This window comes from Loxodonta africana, unplaced genomic scaffold (genome assembly GCF_030014295.1).
Source record: "Loxodonta africana isolate mLoxAfr1 unplaced genomic scaffold, mLoxAfr1.hap2 scaffold_203, whole genome shotgun sequence".
Taxonomy (NCBI): Eukaryota; Metazoa; Chordata; class Mammalia; order Proboscidea; family Elephantidae; genus Loxodonta; species Loxodonta africana.
This window is the reverse complement of record NW_026974943.1, coordinates 232,910-254,306: the sequence shown is the minus strand read 5'-3', so window position 1 is coordinate 254,306 and position 21,397 is coordinate 232,910. Positions and strand designations below refer to the sequence as shown.

The 21,397-nt window shown below is 42.8% G+C and overlaps 1 long non-coding RNA gene across 9 annotated transcripts in view; it reads left to right on the top strand.

Annotated features, from left to right (window-relative positions):
• Positions 1-276: 276 nt before the first annotated feature.
• Positions 277-21,397, top strand: part of LOC135229322 (uncharacterized) — a 187,361-nt gene continuing 166,240 nt past the window's right edge. For 7 of the 9 annotated variants that reach the window (XR_010320109.1, XR_010320107.1, XR_010320108.1 and 4 more), the window contains exon 1: positions 277-382. This is a non-coding gene — a long non-coding RNA (uncharacterized LOC135229322). Of the gene's footprint in view, positions 383-1,232; positions 1,818-18,311; positions 19,150-21,397 lie in introns of those variants that run through there. The other 2 variants (XR_010320103.1, XR_010320102.1) reach the window with 2 other exon arrangements.

The following is a 21,397-nucleotide window of genomic DNA, read 5'->3' as shown; positions in this document are numbered from 1 at the left end:
ATGGGAGCCCATCTCCAGATCTTTTCAACCCCTGAGCTGGTGGGTTCCAACCGCCCACCTTTCAGTTAGCCAAGCACTTAACCGTTGCACCTCCAATACTTAACTCTGCACGCGAGAGGGCCCTCTCCTGACCTCTCCCGTCTCCTCACCCCGCACACCTTGGCGTTGTCCTTGCTTCTAGACCCCACCCTCCCCTCTGGAGGCCCAACCCCCCCACGCCCGCCCCACACCCGGGCCGCTGGGCGGGGCCGGCAGCCATGTTCCTCGCCGTCCAGCCAGTTACTCCCGGAAGCGCTGGGACGGGTGGTGAGGGGCCCCGGCAGGTGGCGCGCCTTACAGCGGACGGTGTTCGTGCTGCTTTCCGTGCCGTGGTTTCTGAAAGGTAGGAAACTCCGGCAGGTGGGTGGAGGGACCCGCTCCCAGACTGAACAAGCCCGGCCCCTCGAAGGTGTGGAGGGAAGGCACCAGGAGGGCGGTTCCCAGTCTCAGCAGTCCGTGGGCTCCAGAGGTTGGGGAGTCCCGACGTTGGGTTAGCAGCTCGCATCGCCCCCTCCGGCGTACCCCGTCCCGAGTGATCCCCAGGGGCGGACGCGGCACGGGGCCGGGCGGACGCAGCCACTCTAAGGGCTGCGAGAGGGAGCCTCTGGCCCGGGAGACGCAGCTGGTCTGCGAAATTTGATCCCCATGGATTTGCGGCGGGGGGGGGGGTCCAGCCGCGGGATCCAGCTGCGGAGTGCCCTCGGGCCTGGGGGCTTGAAGGGCTTGGGGAGAAAGGCCGTGTCCAGGGCTGCGCCAAGGTCCCTCCTCTGCCAGGGGCGGGTTTGCCGGCCAAGCTGGGGGATGGGCTCCTGCCCACCCCCGCCCCCACCTGCTCCCTGTGCCAGAGGGGAAACCAAGGCCCAGAGTTCGCCCGGGGGCGGTGAGACTCCAGACTGAGGACGGGGCACTCGCCCCCGTTCGTCGTCCCACCCCCACCAGACTCCGTAGGGTGCCAGGGGCGGGGAGAGAGCGATCCCCCGCCCAAGGCCCCGCTGCCCCTTACTGTTTTGGGCGCTGTGCCTGGGAGGCTGAGGCATCCCGCGCCCGCGCCCGCGCCCGGCTGGTCTACTCTCGGGGCTGGGGCGTCGGCGCAGCCCCGGCCCCACCTGGAAAGGAAGGGGTCCTGGGAATCTGTGGAGCAGCGCGGGGACCCTACTCCTTGTGGAAGCAGCAGTGATTCAGTGTCTGTTAACAGTGTGGATGCCGGGTCCCGCTCCACCTCTGGGTGGCGGGGGTGGGGGTAGCAGGAAGGGGTCCTGAGCGCCCATGTTGTTTGTTAACTTAAACATTTGTGCGGCGCTGTGTAGCGGTAGCTGTGGACACGGTCTCTGGTGCTGAGGGGATTTGAGGGTTCCTCAAACTGGTGGGATTTGGAGGCTCTACCCTGGTGGCAGTGGGTTCAGTGGGTTACCCTGGTGGCGTAGTGGTTAAGTGCTAAGGCTGCTAGCCAAACGGTTGGCAGTTTGAATCCACCAGGCGCTCCTTGGAAACTCTGTGGGACAGTTCTACTCTGTCCTATAGGGTCGCTATGAGTCAGAATTGACTCGATGGCAACAGGTGTGGTTTTTTTTTTTAGGTTGGAGATTAGGTGTCTCTCGGGCTGACATTTGAAGGTCTGGAGCTGACGGTTTATGAGGGCTTGTAAGGGTTTTAAGCGTTCCGGCCATGGGCACCAACCCGATCTTCCAGTCCCTGCGGACGGACCGCCCCCCCCCCGCCCCGGGGGGATTGGCTGCTCTGGGACCCTGAGCCCAGAGGGCGGTGAGAAGCTGACAAACGTGAGTGATGCCCTGCAGGCTCCAGTCGGCGGGGCAGCCCTGCTCACACGGTCTCAATAGGGGCAGTCGGCTTCGTGCCTGGGGGGTGGTTTCCGAATGTTTCCTCGTGCCCCCCCCCCGCGGGGCGACAACTCTCCCCTGGGCGGGGACCTAGTAGAGGCCTGCAGGGCATCAGGGTGTGGAGGGGCAGAGCTTGGGCGGGGAGGGCGCAGCCCTGCAGGTTCCTGTACATGACCACGGCAGGGGGGTGCAGGTCGTGAAGGCTGGGCCTGGTCGAGGACCCACTAGGTCTCGCAGAAGGAGTGGGTTAGGATAATCATAGCATTAATGGGAGTATTGAGAGAGCGCCCTGGGGCGTTGGGTCCCTCGGGAAGAAAAGCTTCTGCTGTCGCCACTGGAGCGGTACCCAGTTCGTCCCGTCTTAGGTCCAGGAGGTTCCCATGCTCGGAGGGTCTGGTGGGCAGAACAGAACCGGCGGTGCGCACGCCCTCTCGCGGCCTTGCGCCCAATCGCTGAGGTTCAGTGTCAGGTGATTCTAAGCCATGGTTTTGGAACTGAATAGTGAAGCAGAGCAAATAAATGATGCAGTGCCTTGATGGGACCGGTGGAGACATCAAGAAGCAAAGCACAGCTGAAACTTCAAAATTCCACTGAGTGTTAGTTGGATTTGGAGGGAGAAAATAGACGGAGAGTCGAGAGGCCCAGAGATGCAGAAGGGTTAGAGGATTAGGGTTAGGGGTTAGGGTTTGGTGTTAGGGGTTCAGGTTGGGGGGTTAGAGGTTTGGGAGTTAGGTTTAGGGGTATAGGTTTTAGGTGGCTGGGGGTTGGGGTTAGGGCTGGGGTTACTAGGCTAGGGCACAAGTGGTTTAGGGTTATGGTTAGGGTTAGAGTGAGGCTGAGGTTGATTCCCAGTCTTGTGTACCTTCTCTTCCTTCACCAGAGTTACCACATATGTGTCGTTTGGTTGGAAACCCTGATGGCATAGTGGTTAAGACCCACCAGTGCTAACCAAAGGTCTGCAGTTCGAATCCACCAGGCGCTCCTTGGGAACTCTATGGGGCAGTTCTAATCTGTCCTATAGGGTCTCTATGAGCTGGAATCGACTCGACGGCGGTGGTTTGTTTTTTTTGGTTATTGTTTAGTTAGCTTTTCTCTACCCACTCTCCGTCTGCCTGGTGAACATCAAGGATTGTTTCTGTGTGTAAATGTTTTCATGAGTTTTTATGATCGTGGTCTCTTAGTGTATATGTCGTTTTGTGATTGACTTAGTCAGCATGATGCGCTCCAGATTCATCCATGGTGTGAGGTGTTTCGGAGATTCATCATTGGTCTTCATTGTCGTGTAGTGTTCCACTGTGTGTATGTACTGTAGTTTGTTATCCATTCCTCCGTGGATGAGCACTTAGGTTGTTTCCATCTTTTTGCTACTGTGAATAATGTCACAGTGAACACGGGTGTGCATATGTCTATTCCTGTGACTGCTCATGGAAACCCTGGTGGCTAGTGGTTAAGTGCTACGGCTACTAACAAAAAGGGTTAGGGTTTGAGGTTCGGGATGTTAGGGTTAGGGTTGTTAGAGTTCTGGTTGTTAGGGTTTGGGGTTAGGGGTTGGGGTTAGGGTTTTGGGGTTAGGGATGTTAGGGTTAGGGTTGTTAGGGTTTGGGTTAGGGTTTTTCAGTTGGGGTTAGGTGTTAGGGTTAGGTTTAGGGTTTGAGGTTAGAGTTTGGATTTACAGGTTAGGTGTTAGGGGTTGCAGTTTGGGGTTTACAGTTTTGGGGGTTTAGGGTTTTGGGGTTTAGTCAGTAGGGTTTGGGTTAGGTTTTAGGGGTCAGGATTTAGGTTTAGGGTTGGGGTTGGTGTTGAGTTTGTTTGGGATATGTGGTTTGGGGTAGGAGGGTGGGTGTTAGAGGTTTGGGGGTTAGAGATTGAGGGAGTTAGAGGGTGAGGGGTTAGAGGGTGAGGGGGTTAGAGGTGAGAAGATTATAGAGTGAGGGAGTGAGAAGGTGAGGGCGTGAGGGGGTGAAGGTTAGGGTTTAGGGTTAGAGGGTTTAGGCTTAGGGTTCAGAGGCTTAGGGTTAGGGGGTTAGGGTTTCAGAGTTCAGAGGTTGGGGTTGGTGTTGTGGTTAGGGTTAGAGAGTTAGGGTTAGAGGGTTAGGGTTAGAAGATTAGGGGTATCGTTTAGAGGTTTAGGGTTAGGGATTAGGGCTAGGGTTTAGGGGTTCAGGTTTAGGGGTGTGGGCTGGGTCTGGGGTAAGGTTTTAGGGTTTAGGGTTAGAGGGTTATGTTTAGGGCTTAAGGCTTAGAGTTTAGGGTTTCAGGACTTAGGGTTTAGGGCTTAGGGCTTAGAGCCTAGGGTTTAGGACTTAAGGTTTAGGGTTTAAGGCTTAGAGTGAGGGTTAGGGCTGGGGGCTGGGGTTAGGGTTTAGGGTTTAGTGTTAGGGTATTAGGGTTAGAGGGTTAGATGGTTTAACATTTAAGTTTAGGGTTTAGGGGTTGGGGTTAAGGGTGTTAGTGTTTAGGGTTTTGGCATTTAGGGTGTTAGGGTTGAATGTGTTAGGGCTAAGGGTGTTAGGGTTTTGTGTGTTAGGGTTTTAAGTGTTAGGGTTTACAGTTTAGGGTTAAGTGATAGGGTTAGGCTTAGACTCATTCTTAGGTTTAGGGCTAGGGATTTCAGGTTTAGGGTTTGGCGTTGGGTTTGGGGGTTGGGGTTAGGTTTAGGGCTAGGATTAGAGGGCTAGGGTTAGAGGGTTAGAGTTAGAGGGTTAGGGTTTCAGGTTAGCGTTAGAGGGTTAGGGTTCGAGTGTTAGGGTTAGGGTTAGGGTCGTTAAGGTTAGGGTGATTAGGGGTTAGGTGTTAGGGTTTAGGGTATAGGGGTTAGAGTTTGGGTTAGGGTTAGAGTTTAGGGCCTTGGGGGTTAGGACCTAAGGGCTTAGGGTCTTAGGGGCTTTGGGACTTAGGGCTTAGGGGCTAGAGTTAGAGGGCTAAGGCCGGAGGGCCAGGGTTATGGTTTGATTCCTGGTTGGCAATTTTTTTCCTTCAATATTTTGTATAAGTCATCCCATTGCCTTCTTGCCTCCATGATTTCTGCTGAGTAGTCCAGGTTTATTATTATCTACTCTCCGTTTTTGGTGACTTCCTTTATCCCTAGACTCTCTTAAAATTCTCTTTATGTTTGATTTTGGCAAGTTTGATTATTATATGTCTCGGTCACTTTCTTTTGAGATCACCTTATGTGGAATTTGATGAGCATCTTTCATGATATCAGGGAAGTTTTGTGCCAACAAATCTTCAACAGTTCCCTGTGTATTTTCTGTTAGCCCTCCCTGTTCTGGTACTGCAATCACTCATAGTTATTTCTCTTGATAAAGTCCCACATGATTCTTTGGATTTCTTCATTTAAAATTCTTTTATCTGGTTTCTTTTCAAATATATTGGTCCCAAGAGTTTTATCTTCTCTCTCAGTAATTCTGCCTTCCAGTTCTTCAGTTGTGCTCTTCTTACTTTCTATCGAGTTTTCTAACTCTGTAATTTTATTGTTAATCTTCTGAATTTCTGATTGCAGTCTCTCTATGGTTTCTTGCAGATTATTAAATTTTTAATTATGTGCTTGAGTAACCTTTTTAATTTCTTCAGCTGCTTTATCTTTGTGTTCCTTGGCTTGTTCTGTATTTTGCCTCATTTCCTTCCTGATATCTTTGAGAGTTCTGTATATTAATCTTTTGTATTCTGTATCTGGTAATTCCAGGATTGCACCTTCATCGAGAAGATTCCTTGAGTCTTAGTTCTGAGAGCTTGTTGAAGCAATCATGGGTCAGCTTCTTTTTTTTTTATTTTAATAATTTTTATTGTGTTTTAAGTGAAAGTTTACAAATCAAGCCAGTCTCTCACATAAAAACTTATACACAACTTGTTACATATTCCCAATTACTTTCCCCCCAATGGGACAGCCCACTACCTCCTTCCACTCTTTCTTTCCGTGACCATTTTGCCAGTTTCTAAGCCCCTCTACCCACCCATCTCCCTTCCAGGCAGGAGATGCCAACATAGTCTCAAGTGTCCACCCAAACCAAGTAGCTCACGCCTCACCAGCATCCCTCTCCAACCCATTGTCTAGTCCAACCCATGTCTGATGAACTGGCTTTGGGGATGGTTCCCGTAGTGGGTAAACGGAAGGTGCGGGGGCCATGATCACTGGGGTCCTTCCAGTCTCAGTCAGACCATTAAGTCTGGTCTTTTTATGAGAATTTGGGGTCTGCATCCCACTGTTCTGCTCCCTCGAGGGATCTCTGTTATGTTCCCCATCAGGGCAGTGATTGGTTGTGGCCCGGCACTGTCTAGTTCTTCTCATCTCAGGATGATGTAGTCTCTAGTTCATGTAGTCCTTTCTGTCTCTTGGGCTCGTTATTATCTTATGTTCTTGGTGTTCTCCATTCTCCCTTGATCCAGGTGGTTTGAGAATCATTGATGCATCTGAGATGGCTGCTTGCTAGCATTTAAGATCCCAGATGCCACTCTTCAAAGTGGGATGCAGAATGTTTTCTTAATAGATTTTATTATGCCAGTTGACTTAGATGTCCCCTAAAACCATGGTCCCCAAACCCCTGCCCCTGCTTTGCTGACCTTCGAAGCATTCAGTTTATTCAGGAAACTTCTTTGCTTTGGTTTAGTCCAGTTGTGCTGACCTCCACTGTGTTGAGTGTTGTTCTTCCATTCACCGAACGTAGTTCTTGTCTATCTCTTTAGTAAATACCCCTCTCCTACCCTCCCTCCCTCCCCCCCTCATAACAACAAAGGAATATGTTCTTCTTAGTTTAAACTGTTTCTCAAGATCTTATAATAGTGGTCTTATACAATATTTGACCTTTTGCTACTAATTTCACTCAGCATAATGCCTTCCAGGTTTCTCCATGTTATGAAGTGTTTCACAGATTCGTCACTCTTCTTTGTTGATGTGCAGTATTCCATTGTGTGAATATACCATAATTTATTTATCCATTCATCCATTGATGGGCACCTTGGTTGGTTCCATCTTTTTGCTATTGTAAACAGTGCTGCAATAAACGTGGAAGTGCATATATCTATTTGTGTAAAGGCTCTTATTTCTCTAGGATATATTCCGAGGAGTGGGATTGCTGGGTTGTATGGTAGTTCTATTTCTAGCTTTTTAAGGAAGCACCAAATTGATTTCCAACGTGGTTGTATACCATTTTACATTCCCACCAGCAGAGTATAAGTGTTCCAGTCTCTCCACAGCCTCTCCAACATTTATTTTTTTGTGTGTTTTGGATTAATGCCAGCCTTGTTGGAGTGAGATGGAATCTCATTGTAGTTTTGATTTGCATTTCTCTAATGGCTAATGATCGAGAGCATTTTCTCATGTATCTGTTAGCTGCCTGAATGTCTTCTTTAGTGAAGTGTCTGTTCATATCCTTTGCCCATTTTTTAATTGGGGTGTTTGTCTTTTTGTGGTTGAGTTTTAGCAGAGTCATGTAGGTTTTAGAGATCAGGCACTGGGTGGAGATGTCTTAGCTGAAAACTTTTTCCCAGTCTGTAGGTGGTCTTTTTACTCTTTTGGTGAAGTCTTTAGATGAGCATAGGTGTTTGATTTTTAGGAGCTCCCAGTTATCTGGTTTGTCTTCGTCATTTTTAGTAATGTTTTGTATTCTGTTTATGCCCTGTATTAGGTCTCCTAATGTTGTCCCTATTTTTTCTTCCATGATCTTTATCTTTTTAGATTTTATGTTTAGGTCTTTGATCCATGTGGAGTTAGTTTTTGTGCATGGTGTGTGGTATGGGTCCTGTTTCATTTTTTGCAGATGGATATACAGTTACGCCAGCACCTTTTGTTAAAAAGACTGTCTTCTCCCCAGTTAACTGACACTGGGCCTTTGGCAAATATCAGCTGCTCATATGTGGATGGATTTATATCTGGATTCTCAGTTCTGTTCCATTGGTCTATGTGTCTGTTGTTGTACCAGTACCAGGCTGTTTTGACTACTGTGGCAGTATAATTGGTTCTAATATCAGGCAGAGTGAGTCCTCCTACTTTGTTCTTTTTTAGTAATGCTTTACTTATCTGCGACTTCTTTCCCTTCCATATGAAGTTGGTGATTTGTTTCTCCATCGTTTTAAAAAAATGTCATTGGAATTTGGATCGGAAGTGCATTGTATCTATAGATGGCTTTTAGTAGAATGGACAATTTTATAATGTTGTCTTCCTATCCATGAGCAAGGTATGTTTTTCCAATTACGTAGGTCCCTTTTGGTTTTTTGCAGTAATGCCTTGTAGTTTTCTTGGTATAGCTCTTTTACATTTTTGGTAAGGTTTATTCCTAAGTATTTTATCTTCTTGGGGGCTGCTGTGAATGATATTCATTTGGTGATTTCTTCTTCAATGTTCTTTTTGTTGATATAGAGGATCCAACTGATTTGTATGTTTATATTGTAATCTGAAACTTTGCTGAACCCTTCTATTAGTTTTAATAGTTTTCTTGAGGATTCCTCAGGCTTTTCTGTGTATAAGATAATGTCGTTGGAAAATAGAGATAATTGAATTTCTTCCTTACCAATCTGGATGCCCTTTATTTCTTTGTCTAGCCCAGTTGCTCTGGCTAGGACCTCTAGCACAATGTTGAATAAGAGCGGTGATAAAGGGGATCCTGGTCTGTTTCCCGTTCTCAAGGGAAATGCTTTCAGGCTCTCTCCATTTAGGATGATGCTGGGTATTGGCTTTGTATCAATACCCTTTATTATGTTGAGGAATTTTCCTTCTATTCCTATTTTGCTGAGAGTTTTTATCATGAGTGGGTGTTGGACTTTGTCAAATGCCTTTTCTGCATCAATTGATAAAATTATATGGTTCTTGTCTTTTTTTTTATGTGGTGGATTACATTAATTGTTTTTCTAATATTAAACCAATCTTGCATACCTGGTATAAATCCTACTTGGTTATGGTGGATTATTTTTTTGATATGTTGTTGAATTCTATTGGCTAGAATTTTCTTGAGGATTTTTACATCTATGTTCATGAGGGATATAGGTCTGTAATTTTCTTTTTTTGTGTGTGCTGTCTTTAGCTGGTTTTGGTATCAGGGTTATGCTGGCTTCATAGAAGGAGTTAGGTAGTACTCCGTCCTTTTCTATGCTTTGAAATACCTTCAGTAGTAGTGGTAAGTCTTCCCTGAAAGTTTGGTAGAACTTTGCAGTGAAGCCGTCAGGGCCAGGGCTTTTTTTTGTTGGGAGTGTTTTGATTACCTTTTCAATCTCTTTTTTTGTTATGGGTCTATTTAGTTGTTCTACTTCAGTTTGTGTTAGTTTAGGTAGGTAGTGTGTTTCTAGGAATTCATCCATTTTTTCTAGGTTTTCAAATTTGTTAGAGTACAATTTTTTGTAGTAATCTGATATGATTGTTTTAATTTCAGTTGGATCTGTTGTGATATGGCCCATCCCATTTCTTATTTGGATTATTGGTTTCTTTTCCTGTATATCTTTAATCAGTCTTGCCAATGGTTTATCAATTTTGTTAATTTTTTCAAAGAAGCAGTTTTTGTCCTTGTTAACTCTTTCAATTGTTTTTCTATTCTCTAATTCATTTAATTTTGCTGTAGTTTTTATTTTTTGCTTTCTTCTGGTGCCTGACAGTTTCTTTTGTTGCTCTCTTTCTGTTTGTTCACGTTGTAGGGACAGTTCTTTCATTTTGTCTCTTCTTTAATATGTGTGCCTTTATTGATATAAATTGACCTCTGAGCACTGCTTTCACCATGTCCCAAAGGTTTTCATAGGAAGTGTTTTCAGTCTTGTTGAATTCTGTGAATTTCTTTATTCCCTCCTTAAGCTCTTCCATAACCCAGTCTTTTTTTGAGCAGGGTATTGTGCAGTTTCCAAGCATTTGATTTCTTTTCCCTGGTTTTTCTGTTATTGATTTTTACTTTTATGGTCTTTTGTTCAGAGAAGATGTTTTGTAATATTTCAATGTTTTGGGTTCTGCAAAGACTTGTTTTATGACCTAATATGTGATCTATTCTAGAGAATGTTTCATGTGCACTAGAAAAGAAATTATAGTTTGCAGCTGTTGGGTGGAGTGTTCTGTATAAGTCTATGAAGTGAAGTTGTTTAATTGTAGCACTTAGATCTTCCGTGTCTCTATTGAGCTTCTTACTGCATTTCCTATCCTTCACCGAGAGTGTTGTGTCGAAGTCTCCTATATAATTGTGGAGGTGTCTGTCTCCCTTTTTAATTCTGTTAACATTTGTTTTATGAATGTTGCAGCCCTATCATTGGGTGCATAAATATTTAATACGGTTATATCTTCCTGGTAAATTGTCCCTTTAATCATATGTAGTGTTCTTCTTTATCCTTTGTGGTGGATTTAACTTTAAATCCTATTTTGTTGGAAATTAATATTGCCTCTCCTGCTCTTTCCTGATTGTTGTTTGCTTGATATATTTTTATCCATCCTTTCAGTTTTAGTTTATTTGTGTCTCTAAGTCTAAGGCATGTCTCTTTTAGGCAGCATACAGGCTGATCGTGTTTTTTTATCCAGTCTGCAACTTCCTGTCTCTTTATTGGTGAATTTAGTCCATTTACATTAAGTGTAATTATAGATAAGTATGAGTTTAGTGCTGTCATTTTGATGCCTGTTTTTGACAATTTTATTTTTCCATTTACTTTTTTGTGCTGAGTTTTTCTTTGGAGAATGTGTGTTCCTCCTTTTTATAGTAGTTGAATTTATTTTGTTGAGTCGTTATGTTTATCTTGGTTTTTATTTTGAAGTATGGAATTGTTAGACCTCATTGTGGTTACCTTAATATTTACCCCGGTTTGACTAAGTAAAAACCTAAGTTGTTTCGCCCTGTATCGCCTTGTTTTCCTCTCCATATGTAAGATCTGTGTCTCCTTATTTAGTCTCTCTTTTTTCACTATTGTAATCTTTTACATAATGACATCAATGATTCCCTGTTTTGAGCAATTTTTTTTAATTAATCTTATTTTGTTTTTGTGATTTCCCTATCTGAGTTGATATCAGGATGTTTTGTTCTGTGACCTTGTGTTGTGTTGGTATCTGATATTGATTTTCTGACCAAAGAATTTCCTTTAGTAATTCTTGCAGTTTTGGTTTGGTTTTTGCAAATTCTCTAAGCTTGTGTTTATCTGTAAATATCTTAATTTCACCTTCATGTTTTAGAGTTTTGCTGGATATATGATTCTTGGCTGACAGTTTTTCCTCTTTGAGTGCTCTGTATATGTTATCCCATTGCCTTCTTGCCTGCATGGTTTCTGCCGAGTAGTGCAAACTTAATGATTCTCCTTTGTAGGTAACTTTTCGTTTATGCTTGGGTGCTTTTAAAATTTTCTCTTTATCTTTGGTTTTGGCAGGTTTGATGATATGTCTTGGTGATTTTCTTTTGGGATGTATCTTGTATGAGGTTCGATGAGCATCTTGGGTAGATATCTTTTCATCTTTCACGATGCCAGGGAATTTTTCTGCCATCAGATCTTCTATTATTCTCTCTGTATTTTCTGTTATCCCTCCCCGTTCTGGAACTCCAATCACATGCAAATTATTCTTGATAGAGTCTCCCTTGATTCTTAGGGTTTCTTCATAGTTTTAAATTCTTTTTGATTTTTCTTCAACTATATTTATGTCAATTGCCTTATCCTCCAGCTCCCCCACTCTGCATTCCAGTTCCTCGAGTCTGCTCCTCTGACTTCCTCTTGAGTTGTCTGATTCTCTGACTTTATTGTTAATCTTTTGGATTTCTGAATGCTGTCTCTGTATGAATTCTTACAGCTTATTAATGTTTTCACTATGTTGTTGAATAATCTTTTGGATTTCTTCAACTGCTTTATCTGTGTATTCCTTGGCTTTTTCCATAGATTTCCTTATTTCATTTGTGAGGTCATTCCTGATGTCTTGAAGCATTCTGTATACAATTTTTTTATATTCTACATTTGGCAATTCTAGGAATGTATCTACATCTGGCAATGATTTTGATTCTTTGATTTGAGTGTTTGTAGAAAAAATCATGGCCTGCTTCTTCATGTGATTTGATGTCGACTGCTGTCTCTGAGCCATCTATAAGATACTGTAATATTTTCTTTTATATTTCCTCACTGAGTCTTCTTGTTTTGTTTTGTTACAATACATTCAAATGGGCTACTAGATTGTGGTATCGTGATTGCTGTAGCTTTTGAATCACTTACGTCCTGTTACCAGCTTGCCTGAGCTGTTACCAGGTATATAAGTGTATGAGTCTATTCACTATTCTTGAATAGAATCAGCTCAGGTGTCCTGACAGTTGGTCACCTAGTGTGTGGTGTAGCCTCTCACCTATTATCTTAGAGGAGTAGTGGTGATGGTTGTATGCACCAGTTTCTATTAGTGGCAGGGGGTCACATTTCGAGGAGGTCAGGATGCTGACAGCCTTCCTTCAAGTGTCAGTGAGGTAGGTGTGGCTCTATTCTGTAGAGCGCTCCGGTGGGTAGGCTCTGCAGCTGTATCTTAGGCACCTAATGCTTGGGTAGACGTCACTATTCTCAGACCCCTCTAGGCTAGGTGGTGTGGGTGGAGTCTCAGCCCTCAGTTCACTGCTGTGGATCAGCAACGGCTCTGTTTAATAGCTAGAGAGGTATCTGACCTCCAAAACTTGCCTTTCCACTGCCGAGCTAAAACAATTATGGTGAGATCTCTATCAGAATTGCCTTTGCATTATAATAGCCACCTAGTTACCTGTAGGGTGAAAGCCAAAGACTATGGGTCTCTTAATGCCTGGATGGAGCTGATTCTGTATTGTTATTCCAGTTTAGGGAAGTCAGGGAAGGATTTTTTCTTTGATTGTTAAATGCTGCTTTTCTCAGGCCAGGAGAATGGATTAGAAAAGAAGAAAAAAAATCGAGCAGTGCACTTCTCTCTGGCACAGAGAATTCCAATGTTAATGAAGCTGGCTGGGGCAATGAGGGGTGGAATCAGATATATAGAAGAGAGTAGCCTGGCAAGATATACAAAGTTACTTATGTTGTTTGGTGAGGACTGTTTTTTCTGAGATTTCAGAGCATTGTGTCGCTCGTGTGTGCTGGCTGGATCCCTGCTGAGACTGTCCCAGAGGGCTAGGTCTGCATCCATGCTCACACCGTCTCAGGAAGCCACAATCGGCTCCCCCACACTTAGTCCAAAGCCCAGCACCAAGGTTTCCTTTCTGGGACGCTGCACTCCAGGCTCCAAAACCAGTCGCTGCTTGCCCATGGTTTTTCGTTTCCCTGTCAGCCGCATCTGTGTGGAGTCTGCGTGTGCTGCCTGGGTCCCCTCCGAGGTTGGTCCTGAGGGTTAGGCCTACATCCGTGCTTCCCTGTCTCAGTAAGCCACAATCAGCCCCACCACCTTGGCACCAGGGAACCACGAGGGCTCAAGGCTGCGGCGTGGGACAGTGGCTCCAGAAGCGGTCCCTGCTGCAGTGTGGCTTTTTGCTCCCCTGTCACTCAGGTCAACTCTTTAGTTCTGTGTTTGATGGTCAGGGTTTGTAGATTGTCCTTTATGTAATTGATTCACTTGTTTTTTTGAGTCTTTGTTTCAAGAGGGATAAGCGGAATCTTCTACCTAGTCAGCCATCTTGGTCCTGCCCCCGTGTCTGCCTCTTTATGTGATTTGATGTTGACTGTTGTCTCTGAGCAATCTATAAGTTATTGTATTAGTTTACTTTATGCTTGCTTTTTGTATCCTAGCTTCTTGCTTTGTTTAGTTTTGGTATACCCAAATAAGCTGCTTGAGTGCGTTAGGTTGATTATTTTCACCTTTGAAGCTCTAATGTACTATCACCAGATGGCTAGCACTGTTACCAGGTATATGAGCCTAGGAGTTCATTTATTTTCTTGTATGGATTCAACTCAGGTGCCCAGGTAGTTGGTCATAAAGTGTAAGGTACAGGCTCTGCCCTACAGTCTTAGAGGGGCAGGGGTTATTGGTGTAGGCAGAAGTATCTGGCTGCAGTAGGGGGTCAGAGTCTGATCAAGGCAGGGGTCTGACAGCTGTCCTCTGAGTGTCTGTGAGGAAAGCGCATCTCTGTTCTGTAGAGCACACGGGTGGGTTCTGCAGAAGGGCGATGGGTACCCAATGCTTTTGGTTGTAAGTTCAGGGCAGTACTACTTATCTTTGGAGCCCTGTCAGAGGTGGCCAGGTATTGTGAGTGGAGCCTCCAGTCCTTAGGCCCCTGATGTGGGTAGGTGAAGACCCTGTTTAATAGGCAAAGCAGTGTCAAACATCAAACACCCATCTTTCCACCGTTCAGCTGAAACAGTTGCAGTCTGGCAACAAGGGCCTATTCTTCTGAAATCGGCCCACAGAGGTCCGTGCTGGGGTGAAAGGTATTCAAAGCCCATGGACCGTTTGTGCCTGAACAAGAGCTACTTCTGTCCTGAGCTCCCCAGCTTAATTGAGCTAGCAGATTATCGTTCCCCCAGTTGTGAACTTATACCTTCTTCAAGGATGGAAAAATGGCTCAGAGTGGTACCAGGGCCTATCTCAGGCCCAGGGAAGTTGACAGCCACTGAAGCCGGCTTGGGGGCTAGGGGTGTGGTAAAATAAACACAAGTAATTAGCTTTTGCTGAGAGTGCCGTTCTTCTCTTGTTCTGCAGGTGTGAGTAGTCTGTGCAACTTGCTGTCTTTCCCTGAGCTAAACGCCTCTGGAATGCTACTGCCAGGCCCACTGCAGTCGCTCCAGGGAATGGTGCCTGAGGGTTCCTGGCTGTTCAGGTCCAGTAACTCCTCTCCACTTCTGAATAGTCTCTCCCTCCCTCTGCCACAGAGTCCGTTTTCTAACTTTGCCTTTGATGTTCAGGACTCCTAGCTTGTCATAGATATAATCGCTTCACTTGTTTTTTCGGGTCTTTTTTGTAAGAGGGTTCACTGGCAGCATCTCACTACTCTGCCATCTTGGCCTTGCCTCTCTAATATAATCAACAATTTTTTTAAAAAAGAAAGAAAAGAGTGAAACCTGTAGAAACAACAAATAACAGAATGAGATCCACAGAAAAACTAGATATTGGAGCTATCAGACAAAGACACTGAAATAACTCTATTATGTTCAAAGAAATAAAGGCAAGACCTAGAAATTTGGTAAAAAACTAGAAACTAAGAAAAAGATCAACTTAGAAAGTCAACCAAAAACTATAGCTGAAGTTAAAATCTTAATGTATGTATATAACAGCAGATTAAAAATGCTGAAGAGAGATTTAGTGAACTGGAAGATATGTTGGAAGAAAATAGAGGCATAGACAAAAGAAAAAAAATATATAAGATAAAAAGGAATAAGATACAGAGAATATAATGAGAATATCCAGCATAAGATACTTTAAGAAGGAAGAAAAAGAATGAGGCAGAAAAACTGAGATTATGGCTGAGAATTTTCTTCAAATGATTAAAGATATCAAGTCACAGATCCTAGAAGACTTACAAAACCCAAAAAAAAAAAAAAGCCACTGCTGTCGAGTCGATTCTGACTCAAAGCGACCCTACAGGACAGAGTAGAACTGCTTCATAGAGTTTGCAAGGAGCGCCTGGTGGATTCGAACTGCTAACCTTTTTGCTTAGCAGCCATAACACTTAACCGCTACGCCACCAGGGTTTCCTTATAAGACCCATGTAGGGTAAATACAAAGAAATTCTTATCTAGGTACATCGTAGTAGGACTGCTGAAGGTAAAGACAAAAAAACCCACAAAAAACAAATAATTTAACACTACTTAAAGAATGGAAGAGATTATCTTTAAAGGACAAACAAAAAAAACTGATGACTTCTCTACAGAAATAGTGAAAACCCTAAGACAATAAGATGATATATTTAAATTATAGAGAGAAAATATATGGCAACCCAGAACTCTATGCTGAGGAAAAACATCATGAATGAGCAAAGACCTTTTGTTTTCAGACAAACAAAACCTAGATAAGTTAACATCAGCATGCCCACATTATTAAAATTCCAAAGGTATTCTTCAAGCAGGAAGAAAATTAAGGTGAAAGGCTTAAGATGCAAGAAGGAATGAAAGTTAATGAAACGGGTAAAAATAGAGGATTACTGACTGCATGACGTAATAAGAATAGACTTTATTGGGTTTAAAATATGTAAGAAATTAAAATGTATGATAACTACAGCCTTTTGACTTTTATGGCTTTATGGTCAGGAAACATGTTGTGTAATATTTTGATGTTTTGGATTCTGTTAATGCTTGCTTTGTGGCCTAATACGTGGTCTATTCTCAAGAATGCTCCATGAGCGTTAGAAAAGAAAGTTTACTTGACTACCGTTGGGTGAAGTGTTGTGTTTAAGTCTGTGAGATCAAGTTGGCTGATTGTGGTATTTAGATCTTCCGTGTCTTTATTGAGCTTGTTTATGGATATCCTGTCTGTCATCAGAAGTGGTATGTTGAAGTCTTCTGCTATTATTGTGGAGCTATTTCTCTTTTCAATGCTGTTTGAGTTTGTTTTATGTCTTTTGGAGCCCTGTCATTGGGTATATAAGTATTTATTATGATTTTGTCCTCCCGGTATATTGACCCTTTAATCATTATATAGTGTATTTCCTTTTCCTTTGTGGCGGATTTTACTTTAAAGCCTGTTTTATCAGAGATTAATATTGCCACTCTTATTTTTTATTGTTGTCTGCTTGATATATGTATATATATATATATAAATATATAAAATTTTTCCATTCTTTGAGATTTATTTAATGTCTTTGAGTCTATGGTGTGTCTCTTGCAGTCTGCATACAGACGGATCATGTTTTTTAATCCATTCTGCTACTCTCTGTCTCCTTATTGATGCAATTAAACCATTTACATTTATCATAATTATTCATAGTTATGAGTTTAGTGCTGTCATTTTCGTCTTTTTTGTGTATGTGTTGTTGACATGTTCCTTATTCCAGTTAATTTTCTCTGTTGAGTAGTTGTTCTTTGTGCATTTTCTTTCCATTCTCTTCATTTTTGTTGCCTTTGTATTTACTGCTAATTAATTTTTTTCTGTGCTGAATCGTTTTTCTTTTTAGTCTTTCATCTTTTTCCTTGTTGTTGCTTTTGTATTTGCCGAAAATTTATGTTTTCCTTTTTTTTTTTTTATTTTAATGTGTAGGATTGTTAGTTTCCTTTGGGTTACCTTAACATTTACCTCTGTTTTTCTAAATTTAAACCTATTTTTTATTTCTTTATATCGTCTTGACTTCCTCTCCATATGAAAGATCTATGACTACATTATTTAGTCCCTCTTTTTTCTCTTAATGTTGTCATCTTTTGCAGATCAATGTCTCTGTTTCAATATTTTCAGTGTTTTAGCTTTGATTTATTAGTGATGTCCCTATGTGGGTTGATATCTGGTAGTTCTGTCCCGTGTTCTAGCCTTGGGTTGTTAGCTGATGTTATTGATTTCCTAACTGGAGAACTCCCTTTATTATTTCTTGTCATATTGGTTAGGTTTTTAAAAATTCCCTAAACTTCTGCTTATCTGGAAATGCCCTAATTTCACCGTCATATTTGAGAGACAGTTTTGCTGGATGTATAATTCTTGGCAGGCAATTTTTTTTTTTTTTTTTTCCTTCAGGGCTTTGTATATGTCCTTCTTGCCTGCATGGTTTCTGCTGAGTAGTCCAAGCTTGGTCTTACTGACCCTTCTTTATAGGTGACTTTTTGTTTATGCCTAGCTACTCTTAAAATTCTCTCTTTATATTTGGTTTTGGCAAGCAAGATTATAATATGTCCTGGTGACTTTATCTTGGCATCTACCTTGGGTGGGGTTCAGTAAGCATCTTGGATAGATATCTTCTTATCTTTCACAAGATCAGCGAAGTTTTTAGACAAGAAGTCTTCAACAATTCTCACTGTGTTTTCTGTTATCCCTCCACCCCCTGCCCCGATTCTGGTGTTCCAATCACCCTTGATAGAATCCCGCATAATTCTTAGAGTTTCTTCAATTTTCAAAAATTACTTTATCTGATTTTTCCTCAGATAAGTTGGCATCAAGTGCTTTATCTTCAGTCTCACTAATTCTGACTTCCAGTGCCTCAATTCTGCTCCTCTCATTTTCTATTGAGTTGTCTAATTCTGAAATTTTATTGTTACTCTTTTGGATTTGCTTGCTATCTTTCTATGGATTCTCGCAGCCTGTTACATTTGTCATTATACTCTTGTCTAACCTTCTTAAGTTCCTCTATTGTTTTATCTGTGTGTTCCTTGGCTTGTTCTTCGTTTTGCCTGATCTCCTCCTGGATCTTTTGAAGAGCTCGGTCTCTTAATCCTTTAAATTCTTCCTCCGGTAATTCCTGGAATTTCTCTTCATTTGGAAGATTTCTTGTTTTGGGAACTTCCTGAATCCATCATGGTCTGCCTCTTTATGTTATTTGATATTTACACTTGTCTCTGAGCCATCAATAAGTTATTATATCCATTTATTTTATGTTTGCTTACTGAGTCGGAATCTACTTGATGGCACTGGGGTTTTTTTTTTTTTTTTTTTTTGGTGTACTGTGTCCTAGCTTCTTGTTTTATTTTGATATGCCCAAATAGGCTGTTTGGGTGAGCTAGTTTGATTATTGGCACCTTTGAAGCTCTTAAATCCTGTCACCAGGTGATCAGAGCTGTTACTAGGTATGTGAGCCTAGGAGCCCTTTTACTTTTCTTGTATGGATTCAGCTCAGGTGTCCAGGTCACCAAGTGTGTGGTGTAGGCTCTCACCTACAGTCCTACATAGACAGGGTTGATTGGAGTAGGTACAGGTGTCTGGCTACTGTGGGGGGAATGACTGCCCTTGAGTGTCTGGGAGGAAAGCATGTCCCTGTTCCCTAGAGCACATAGGTGGGTAGGTTTTGCAGCCAGACTGTGGGCACCCAATGCTGTTGGTTGTAAGTACTGGGATTCACCACTTATTCTTGGACTCCTGAATTGGGTGGCTAGGTGGCATGGGTGGAGCCACGAACCCTCAAGTCACTGATGTGGATAGGTGAGGATCCTTCTTCATTGGCAGAACGTTGTCAAATATCAGAAATCTGCCCCTCCACTTTATAGCTGATACAGTTAAAAATAGGCTTCAGGTATATACCCTGTTGTAGTGTGCTAATGAGGGCCTACGCTGTTGAAATGGGCCCACACAGGTCTATGCAAGGGTGAAAGGCATTCAGAGTCCTTGGACCCCTTATGTCTGTGCCTTCCCTGAGTTCCTGGCTTAGGGAAGCTGGCAGATTATTTTTTGTTCTTTGTTCCTGCTCCAGGGCATGTGATAGTTCCTACTTCTGGCCCAGGGGACCCAGAAATAGCCGAAGCCGGTCCAAGACTAAAAACAGAGAGGGACAAGCAGGTAAATGGGAATGATGTTCTTCCCAAAGGGGTGATTTTTGATTTGTGTGGCATTTTAAATGCATGTACTTATCTTTTACCAACTTAGCACTGCTTTTCACTGGCTCTGGAGGCTTGTGTAGACTTTCCACCACTCGGTCTCTTCTGATGTGAAAAACATGTCCCGAGCATCACTGCTTGCCTCACCGCACATGCCATCCAATCCAGCCTGCAGGGTGCTTGTTTCTGCCGGGTCAGGTCTGTCAACCTCTCACTGCTTCTGAACCATATCCCCCTCCCCCTGCTACTAAGTCCAATTCTGTAACTTCACCTTTGATGTTCAGGGCCATCACATTCCTGAATCTGACACTATCAGAGAAACTTATCTCTGAGAAAATGAAATAGGGATGAGGCAGTAGGCAGAACAAACCCGTCGGGTTGGAGTGGATTCTGATGCATAATGACCCTATAGGTCAGAGTAGAACTGCCTCATAGGGTTTTCAAGGAGCGGCTGTTGCATTTGAACTACGGGGCCAGGGTATATTTGGAGCGCTGGTGGTGCAGTGGTTAAGAACTCAGCTGCTAACCAAAAGCTTGGCAGTTCGAATACATTAGCTGCTCCATGGAAACATGGGGGCAATTCTACTCTTTCCTATAGCGTTGCTATGTGTTGAAATCAATTCACCAGCAATGGGTTTGGTTTTTTGGTTTACATGCCTACATGAGTAAAATTTGTCTTGAATCTCTAAACTTAATTCTAACGTAAGAATGATATTGTAGCACTTCTCCATAAAGGTTTGTCTTAAGTCATCAGGATAAAAACCAAACCCACTGCCGTCGAGTCGATTCTGACTCATCCCGCCCCTATAGGACAGCGTAGAAATGCCCGATAGAGTTTCCAAGGAGCGCCTCGTGGATTTGAACTGCCGTCCTCTTGGTTAGTAGTCGTAGCACTTACCCACTATGCCACCAGGCTTTTCTCATCAGGATAAGCCTGTGCTGATTTATTGGGTACCTTCAGGAATTCTTCATCAGTTATATTCACATTAAGAAGGAAAAAAATATCAGAAGGAACTTCATATATCTTCACCCTTCATTTCATGCAAGATTCAAGTGTGTTAGTGATGATGGTTATGTGAAATTGATCTCTGGCACTCAATACTTCTGGAGCATTTCTCTCATTTACTTGTTTCTTTTAATGCTTCTGCAACAATAAAGTGCTTGATAATCAGTATTTGGCAGTATTTGTTTTATTGTGTTTTCAAAATGTTCTCTTCTGTAAATATCTTGTTAATAGCTGGTAGAGATCCATGCATGTCTACAAATTTACTTCTGAATCTTGGAGAATTGACTCATCAAATGAAAATGATGCAATATATTATTATATATAACAATTATATGGTCTGCATTTACATTTTGTTGGTGACGTTTTAAGCTTCTGTTCTGGTGTCTCCTTTTTGTGACTGGTCTTCAGCAATATTCTTTATGGCACCTAGAATCTGAGTGTGTGATTCCAGGATTGCACTCGTTGCTATAGCATGTGCTTCCCAGTGGGTATTAGAAAGACATTTTAATGCTGATCATTGCCTATGAACAGCTCATCGGTGAATACAGATGGCAAAAAATTTGTAAAATATCTGAATAGAAGAAAAAAATCATTTTTTTGACAAAAATCCATTGTGATATATCCTATAAAATTAAGTGAATATGCAGCACCTTGGTATGAAAATGGCATATTCATTACATTCCAGAATTTTCTGTTGCATGCCTTTATCATGCAGTGACATTTCCCAGCATTGTGATAGGGTTGGTCTCTGCACTTCGAAAAGCCAATTTTGCAAACTTCGCCTAATTAGTGAAACACTTGGTTTGCAATGTCTTTGAGGGCTAATGCGATGTGTTCTCCTGACTTGCTTGGTACATGTTATGCCTTCTTTCCCTCAAGTTTCTTCAATTTGTAACGGAAATGTCTAGCTTGTGCCTTTTATGCCATTGTACCTTTGGAAACAGATAACTTGTGTCCTAGATTTCACAGATGAAGAGGGATTTTTGAATTTTGGACTTGGACTTGATTTAAGACTTTTTCTATGCTATGAGGGGATGAGGAAACCCTGGTGGCCTAGTGGTTAAGTGCTACGTCTGGTAACCGAAAGGTCAGCAGTTCGAATCTGCCAGGCGCTCCTTGGAAACTCTATGGGGAAGTTCTACTCTGTCCTATAGGGTCGCTATGAGTCAGAATCGACTGGACGGCAGTGGGTTTGGTTTTGGTT